Source organism: Oncorhynchus keta, chromosome 21 (genome assembly GCF_023373465.1).
Source record: "Oncorhynchus keta strain PuntledgeMale-10-30-2019 chromosome 21, Oket_V2, whole genome shotgun sequence".
NCBI lineage: Eukaryota > Metazoa > Chordata > Actinopteri > Salmoniformes > Salmonidae > Oncorhynchus > Oncorhynchus keta.
In genome coordinates this window covers 23,657,101-23,665,222 of record NC_068441.1, presented here as the reverse complement: position 1 = coordinate 23,665,222, position 8,122 = coordinate 23,657,101, and the positions used below count along the sequence as shown (strand labels likewise).

General features: G+C 44.9%; 1 protein-coding gene across 1 annotated transcript in view; it reads left to right on the top strand.

Annotated features, from left to right (window-relative positions):
• Positions 1 to 1,051: 1,051 nt before the first annotated feature.
• apof (apolipoprotein F) overlaps positions 1,052 to 8,122 on the top strand; it is a 41,074-nt gene continuing 34,003 nt past the window's right edge. Inside the window, exon 1 of the mRNA XM_052473548.1 lies at positions 1,052 to 1,208. The gene's annotated coding sequence lies outside the window, so the exon portion shown is untranslated. The remainder of the gene's footprint in view (positions 1,209 to 8,122) is intronic.

Genomic DNA, 8,122 nt, shown 5'->3' with positions numbered 1-8,122 from the left:
AGAGAGAGAAAGAAAGAGAGAGAGAGAACAAGAGCGAGAACGAGAGTGAGAAAGAAATAACAAAACACAGATCTGAAGTGAAGGGAACTGTCCGGTAGTTTCATCACTACCAGAGCGTATCACACAGCAGCAGATTGGTCATCCTGTAAGCAGAGAGAACAGGAGCAAAAATGTACTCATCTACTTTCTGACTTTAATTTATTGTCATCAACAAGCTGTTATATACATGTTCATGCTGCTGTTACACGCATCATTGCATAAAGAATGTAATATACAGAAAAAGCAAAAATGTAATTCAAAGAACTTGTTTCATTTGACCAAAGACTTTTCCAATCTTTTGATCACTGAAACATCAGGATGGTCATTCATTCAGTCTGGAATACATTGTTCAGTTGTCTTATAAAACACTTGGCTAGCATAAGAGGAGGGAATGGGATGTACCACGGCTGACACAACAGGGCTTAGACAAGAGTGAGAGAGGGAGTACACACAGTTCACATACTGTATACTGATGGCATCCTCAGGGCAGAACTATACTCTGCTCCCAGTGCCAAAGTCACTGGGTTTTATCCTCTTTCTATAGAGAGGAAGACTATGTGAATAGGCCCTCTGGAGAAAAAGGATGTGTATTTTCCCTTAGACTTCAACACAAAGGGTTCTTGTTCGTAATGAAGTGTTGGAGTGTCTAGTGTGTTGAGAGGGGTATGTTCTGGGGTGGTGCCGTTGTGGTGGGGTATTTTTGGCAGTAAAACTTAAAATAAGGAGGGGAGTGATGTCTGGCTCATTGAGTCAGCCTAGTTTCATTTTGTAGGACTAACGATGGGTGGGATTGATGAAGTCTTCACACAGGATGACCTTCATCTCTCCCGCTTCTTGACCAGAATGAAAAATCCGCCCAGGTCACGAGGTAAGATTGCTGCCAAGTATCTGGGTCAAAAACAGAGAGAGAGAGAGACAGAGAGAAAGAACGCAGGGGCAAACAAACAAAGCGGCTTTAGAAAACATGGACCCTCTCCACGTGAATCAATATTCCATCCTTGTCCTAACTGTTGAGCAATGAGGCCAACTCAGAAAAAGAGAGAGGCAGAGAAAGTGGGTAAGAGAGAGGGAGGGGTGAGGGGTGTCATAGTTTGGGCAAAAGCTGTGTTAAATAGTGAAGTAACCTGACTCGGAGTATCACACACAAGGGATTTGGACGGAGGTTTGAGGTAAGTGTTGAACAACTGTTTATTAAGATGCATATTAAAATATTAAATGTGTTTTTTTAATGTAAGTTGTGCGTGAGTAAATTACATTATAGTTAGATAATGGGGAATATCGAGGGTGGTAAACATGTCCTTTTCTACTTCAAAGCCATCTTTGATAAATTATTGGAACATTATCTTTGGACTATGAAATACTTTGTTCTTCTCCACATCAAAACTCACATCCGTCTGATGAAGACAGACAACCTATTATATTCTAAAATAATATGAGACATTTTTTGAAAAACAAAAGTCAAATAAAAGTGAAGAGGCATACTATCTGCTTTAGACAGACCAGAGGTTCTCAAACTTTTTATGGCCGGGACCCCTTTTGCGATAGGAAATTCATCAGGGACCCCCTCATAATCAGAATACAACGCGAGTGAGAAAAAAAAAATATATATAGCAAACCAGAAGTTTTACTACAAATTCGGCACTGTATGGTCAGACGAACCAAGTAAAAGGCCCTTGTATGGAACATTTAAAAGATCTGCCTCTTGGCATTGGATAATTGTTTTGTTGTTGCAGCTGTATAGTTAATATCCTGCAATTCTACACATTTATGATGCAATAAGACAGAGAGAAAACATAGCAGTTTTAAACCTTAAATTACAGTGGATTTATGTAAAAAAAAAAAAAACATGACCTTGTATTCTATTGTATTGAACCTTCTAAACTTATTCCAAAATGTATTTAATCTTTTGTTGTTTGTAATATTCATTTTTTTTAAATGTACATACTGTACCTCCGTGGACCCAACTTTGAGAACCCCTGACATAGACAGCATGATGTTCAGGAAAGCACATTGTTGTATTGTTTTGAGGGACATAATGCAGCAGCAAAGAGGGCTTAGAGGGCTAGAGTTGGAGAGCTAGAGTTGGAGAGCTAGAGTTAGAGAGCTAGAGTTAGAGAGCTAGAGTTGGAGGGCTAGAGTTGGAGGGCTAGAGTTAGAGAGCTAGAGTTAGAGAGCTAGAGTTGGAGAGCTAGAGTTAGAGAGCTAGAGTTGAAGAGCTAGAGTTGGAGAGCTAGAGTTGGAAGATTAGAGTTAGAGAGCTAGAGTTGGAGAGGTAGAGTTGGAGAGGTAGAGTTGGAGAGCTAGAGTTAGAGAGCTAGAGTTAGAGAGCTAGAGTTGGAGACCTAGAGTTGGAGAGCTAGAGTTGGAGAGCTAGAGTTGGAGAGCTAGAGTTAGAGAGCTAGAGTTGGAGAGCTAGAGTTGGAGAGCTAGAGTTAGAGAGCTAGAGTTGGAGAGCTAGAGTTAGAGAGCTAGAGTTAGAGTTAGAGAGCTAGAGTTAGAGAGCTAGAGTTGGAGAGCCAGAGTTAGAGTTGGAGAGCTAGAGTTAGAGAGCTAGAGTTAGAGAGCTAGAGTTAGAGAGCTAGAGTTAGAGAGCTAGAGTTGGAAAGCTAGAGTTAGAGAGCTAGAGTTGAAGAGCTAGAGTTAGAGAGCTAGAGTTGTAGAGCTAAAGTTCGAGAGCCAGATGTGGAGAGCTAGAGTTGGAGAGCTAGAGTTGGAGAGCTAGAGTTGAAGAGCTAGAGTTAGAGAGCTAGAGTTGGAGAGCTAGAGTTGGAGAGCTAGAGTTGGAATACTAGAGTTAGAGAGCTAGAGTTGGAGAGCTAGAGTTGGAGAGCTAGAGTTAGAGAGCTAGAGTTAGAGAGTTAGAGAGCTAGAGTTGGAGAGCTAGAGTTGGAGAGCTAGATTTGTAGAGCTAGAGTTGGAGAGCTAGAGTTGAAGACTCGAGTTAGAGAGCTAGAGTTGGAGAGCTAGAGTTGGAGAGCTAGAGTTAGAGAGCTAGAGTTGGAGAGCTAGAGTTGGAGAGCTAGAGTTAGAGAGCTAGAGTTGGAGAGCTAGAGTTAGAGAGCTAGAGTTGGAGAGCTAGAGTTAGAGAGCTAGAGAGCTAGAGTTGGAGAGCTAGAGTTAGAGAGCTAGAGTTAGAGAGCTAGAGTTGGAGAGCTAGAGTTGGAGAGCTAGAGTTAGAGAGCTAGAGTTGGAGAGCTAGAGTTGGAGAGCTAGAGTTAGAGAGCTAGAGTTAGAGAGCTAGAGTTAGAGAGCTAGAGTTAGAGAGCTAGAGTTGGAGAGCTAGAGTTGGAGAGCTAGAGTTGGAGAGCTAGAGTTGGAGAGCTAGAGTTGGAGAGCTAGAGTTAGAGAGCTAGAGTTGGAGAGCTAGAGTTAGAGAGCTAGAGTTGGAGAGCTAGAGTTGGAGAGCTAGAGTTGGAGAGCTAGAGTTAGAGAGCTAGAGTTGGAGAGCTAGAGTTGGAGAGCTAGAGTTGTAGAGCTAGAGTTGGAGAGCTAGAGTTGGAAGACTAGAGTTAGAGAGCTAGAGTTGGAGAGCTAGAGTTGGAGAGCTAGAGTTAGAGAGCTAGAGTTGGAGAGCTAGAGTTGGAGAGCTAGAGTTAGAGAGCTAGAGTTGGAGAGCTAGAGTTGGAGAGCTAGAGTTGGAGAGCTAGAGTTGGAGAGCTAGAGTTAGAGAGTTAGAGAGCTAGAGTTGGAGAGCTAGAGTTAGAGAGCTAGAGTTAGAGAGCTAGAGTTGGAGAGCTAGAGTTGGAAGACTAGAGTTAGAGAGCTAGAGTTGGAGAGCTAGAGTTGGAGAGCTGGAGTTAGAGAGCTAGAGTTAGAGAGCTAGAGTTAGAGAGCTAGAGAGCTAGAGTTGGAGAGCTAGAGTTGGAGAGCTAGAGTTGGAGAGCTAGATTTGGAGAGCTAGAGTTGGAAAGCTAGAGTTAGAGAGCTAGAGTTGGAGAGCTAGAGTTAGAGAGCTAGAGTTGGAGAGCTAGAGTTGGAGAGCTAGAGTTAGAGAGCTAGAGTTGGAGAGCTAGAGTTAGAGAGCTAGAGTTAGAGAGCTAGAGTTAGAGAGCTAGAGTTAGAGAGCTAGAGTTGGAGAGCTAGAGTTGGAGAGCTAGAGTTGGAGAGCTAGAGTTGGAGAGCTAGAGTTGGAGAGCTAGAGTTAGAGAGCTAGAGTTAGAGAGCTAGAGTTAGAGAGCTAGAGTTGGAGAGCTAGAGTTGGAGAGTTAGAGAGCTAGAGTTGGAGAGCTAGAGTTGGAGAGCTAGAGTTGGAGAGCTAGAGTTAGAGAGCTAGAGAGCTAGAGTTGGAGAGCTAGAGTTGGAGAGCTAGAGTTGGAGAGCTAGATTTGGAGAGCTAGAGTTGGAAAGCTAGAGTTAGAGAGCTAGCGTTGGAGAGCTAGAGTTAGAGAGCTAGAGTTGGAGAGCTAGAGTTGGAGAGCTAGAGTTAGAGAGCTAGAGTTGGAGAGCTAGAGTTAGAGAGCTAGAGTTAGAGAGCTAGAGTTGGAAAGCTAGAGTTAGAGAGCTAGAGTTCGAGAGCTAGAGTTAGAGAGCTAGAGTTGAAGAGCTAGAGTTAGAGAGCCAGAGGTGGAGAGCTAGAGTTGGAGAGTTAGAGAACTAGAGTTGGAGAGCTAGAGTTAGAGAGCTAGAGTTGGAGAGCTAGAGTTAGAGAGCTAGAGTTAGAGAGCTAGAGTTGGAGAGCTAGAGTTAGAGAGCTAGAGTTGGAGAGCTAGAGTTAGAGAGCTAGAGTTGAAGAGCTAAAGTTAGAGAGCCAGAGGTGGAGAGCTAGAGTTGGAGAGCTAGAGTTGGAGAGCTAAAGTTCGAGAGCCAGAGGTGGAGAGCTAGAGTTGGAGAGCTAGAGTTGAAGAGCTAGAGTTGAAGAGCTAGAGTTAGAGAGCTAGAGTTGGAGAGCTAGAGTTGGAGAGCTAGAGTTGGAGTGCTAGAGTTAGAGAGCTAGAGTTGGAGAGCTAGAGTTGGAGAGCTAGAGTTAGAGAGCTAGAGTTAGAGAGTTAGAGAGCTAGAGTTGGAGAGCTAGAGTTGGAGAGCTAGAGTTGGAGAGCTAGAGTTGGAGAGCTAGAGTTGGAAGACTAGAGTTAGAGAGCTAGAGTTGGAGAGCTAGAGTTGGAGAGCTAGAGTTAGAGAGCTAGAGTTGGAGAGCTAGAGTTGGAGAGCTAGAGTTAGAGAGCTAGAGTTGGAGAGCTAGAGTTGGAGAGCTAGAGTTGGAGAGCTAGAGTTAGAGAGCTAGAGTTAGAGAGCTAGAGTTAGAGAGCTAGAGTTGGAGAGCTAGAGTTGGAGAGCTAGAGTTGGAGAGCTAGAGTTAGAGAGCTAGAGTTAGAGAGCTAGAGTTGGAGAGCTAGAGTTGGAAGAGCTAGAGTTAGAGAGCTAGAGTTGGAGAGCTAGAGTTGGAGAGCTGGAGTTAGAGAGCTAGAGTTAGAGAGCTAGAGTTAGAGAGCTAGAGAGCTAGAGTTGGAGAGCTAGAGTTGGAGAGCTAGAGTTGGAGAGCTAGGTTGGAAAGCTAGAGTTAGAGAGCTAGAGTTGGAGAGCTAGAGTTAGAGAGCTAGAGTTGGAGAGCTAGAGTTGGAGAGCTAGAGTTAGAGAGCTAGAGTTGGAGAGCTAGAGTTAGAGAGCTAGAGTTGGAGAGCTAGAGTTAGAGAGCTAGAGTTAGAGAGCTAGAGTTGGAGAGCTAGAGTTGGAGAGCTAGAGTTGGAGAGCTAGAGTTGGAGAGCTAGAGTTAGAGAGCTAGAGTTAGAGAGCTAGAGTTAGAGAGCCAGAGGTGGAGAGCTAGAGTTGGAGAGTTAGAGAGCTAGAGTTGGAGAGCTAGAGTTGGAGAGCTAGAGTTGGAGAGCTAGAGTTAGAGAGCTAGAGAGCTAGAGTTGGAGAGCTAGAGTTGGAGAGCTAGAGTTGGAGAGCTAGAGTTGGAGAGCTAGAGTTGGAGAGTTAGAGAGCTAGAGTTGAGAGCTAGAGTTAGAGAGCTAGAGTTGGAGAGCTAGAGTTGGAGAGCTAGAGTTAGAGAGCTAGAGTTGAGAGCTAGAGTTAGAGAGCTAGAGTTGGAGAGCTAGAGTTGGAGAGCTAGAGTTAGAGAGCTAGAGAGCTAGAGTTGGAGAGCTAGAGTTGGAGAGCTAGAGTTGGAGAGCTAGAGTTGGAGAGCTAGAGTTGGAGAGCTAGAGTTAGAGAGCTAGCGTTGGAGAGCTAGAGTTAGAGAGCTAGAGTTGGAGAGCTAGAGTTGGAGAGCTAGAGTTAGAGAGCTAGAGTTGGAAAGCTAGAGTTAGAGAGCTAGAGTTAGAGAGCTAGAGTTGGAAAGCTAGAGTTAGAGAGCTAGAGTTCGAGAGCTAGAGTTAGAGAGCTAGAGTTGAAGAGCTAGAGTTAGAGAGCCAGAGGTGGAGAGCTAGAGTTGGAGAGTTAGAGAACTAGAGTTGGAGAGCTAGAGTTAGAGAGCTAGAGTTGAGAGCTAGAGTTAGAGAGCTAGAGTTAGAGAGCTTAGAGAGCTAGAGTTAGAGAGCTAGAGTTGAGAGCTAGAGTTAGAGAGCTAGAGTTGAGAGCTAGAGTTAGAGAGCTAGAGTTGGAGAGCTAGAGTTGGAGAGCTAGAGTTGAGAGCTAGAGTTGGAGAGCTAGAGTTGGAGAGCTAGAGTTGGAGAGCTAGAGTTGAGAGAGCTAGAGTTGGAGAGCTAGAGTTGGAGAGCTAGAGTTGGAGAGCTAGAGTTAGAGAGCTAGAGTTGGAGAGCTAGAGAGCTAGAGTTAGAGAGCTAGAGTTAGAGAGAGAGCTAGAGTTGGAGAGCTAGAGAGTTGGAGAGCTAGAGTTGAGAGCTAGAGTTGGAGAGCTAGAGTTGGAGAGCTAGAGTTAGAGAGCTAGAGTTGGAGAGCTAGAGTTGGAGAGCTAGAGTTAGAGAGCTAGAGTTGAGAGCTAGAGTTGGAGAGCTAGAGTTAGAGAGCTAGAGTTGGAGAGCTAGAGTTGGAGAGCTAGAGTTGAGAGCTAGAGTTGGAGAGCTAGAGTTAGAGAGCTAGAGAGAGCTAGAGTTGGAGAGCTAGAGTTGGAGAGAGTTGAGAGCTAGAGTTGGAGAGCTAGAGTTGGAGAGCTAGGAGTTAGAGAGCTAGAGTTAGAGAGCTAGAGTTAGAGAGCTAGAGAGCTAGAGTTGGAGAGCTAGAGTTGGAGAGCTAGAGGAGAGCTAGAGTTGGAAAGCTAGAGTTAGAGAGCTAGAGTTGGAGAGCTAGAGTTAGAGAGCTAGAGTTGGAGAGCTAGAGTTAGAGAGCTAGAGTTAGAGAGCTAGAGTTGGAGAGCTAGAGTTGGAGAGCTAGAGTTGGAGAGCTAGAGTTGGAGAGCTAGAGTTAGAGAGCTAGAGTTAGAGAGCTAGAGTTAGAGAGCCAGAGTTGGAGAGCTAGAGCTAGAGTTAGAGAGCTAGAGTTGGAGAGCTAGAGTTGGAGAGCTAGAGTTGGAGAGCTAGAGTTAGTTGAGAGCTAGAGTTAGAGAGCTAGAGTTGGAGAGCTAGAGTTGCTAGAGTTGGAGAGCTAGAGTTGGAGAGCTAGAGTTAGAGAGCTAGAGTTGGAGAGCTAGAGTTAGAGAGCTAGAGTTGGAGAGCTAGAGTTGGAGAGCTAGAGTTAGAGAGCTAGAGTTGAGAGCTAGAGTTAGAGAGCTAGAGTTGGAGAGCTAGAGTTGGAGAGCTAGAGTTAGAGAGCTAGAGTTGAGAGCTAGAGTTAGAGAGCTAGAGTTAGAAGAGCTAGAGTTAGAGAGCCAGAGGTGGAGAGCTAGAGTTGGAGAGTTAGAGAACTAGAGTTGGAGAGCTAGAGTTAGAGAGCTAGAGTTGGAGAGCTAGAGTTGGAGAGCTAGAGTTAGAGAGCTAGAGTTGGAGAGCTAGAGTTAGAGAGCTAGAGTTGAGAGCTAGAGTTGGAGAGCTAGAGTTAGAGAGCTAGAGTTGAGAGCTTTAGAGAGCTAGAGTTGAAGAGCTAGAGTTAGAGAGCCAGAGGTGGAGAGCTAGAGTTGGAGAGCTAGAGTTGGAGAGCTAGAGTTAGAGCTAGAGTTGGAGAGCTAGAGTTGGAGAGCTAGAGTTGAGAGCTAGAGTTGAAGAGCTAGAGTTAGAGAGCTAGAGTTGGAGAGCTAGAGTTGGAGAGCTAG